Source organism: Penaeus monodon, chromosome 21 (genome assembly GCF_015228065.2).
Source record: "Penaeus monodon isolate SGIC_2016 chromosome 21, NSTDA_Pmon_1, whole genome shotgun sequence".
NCBI classification, from domain to species: domain Eukaryota; kingdom Metazoa; phylum Arthropoda; class Malacostraca; order Decapoda; family Penaeidae; genus Penaeus; species Penaeus monodon.
Window position 1 is genome coordinate 29,091,125 of NC_051406.1, and position 207 is coordinate 29,091,331.

A 207-nucleotide genomic window follows, 5' to 3' on the forward strand; every position below is an offset into this window, starting at 1 on the left:
GTAAAATTTTGTGTGTTGTGTGTGGAATTTTTTTTGCTTCTTTTTTTTTTCCTTTTCGTTTGGTTCTTTAATTGAAAATGTTGTTTGATTTGCAAAAGAAAAATCTTTTGCAGTAGCAAAGAAATGATGCTGATGGGGTTTACAACAGCCAAAAACCCAAAAAAAGGAAAAAAAACCCGGGAATGACAGGGTGAAAGGGGGGGTTTT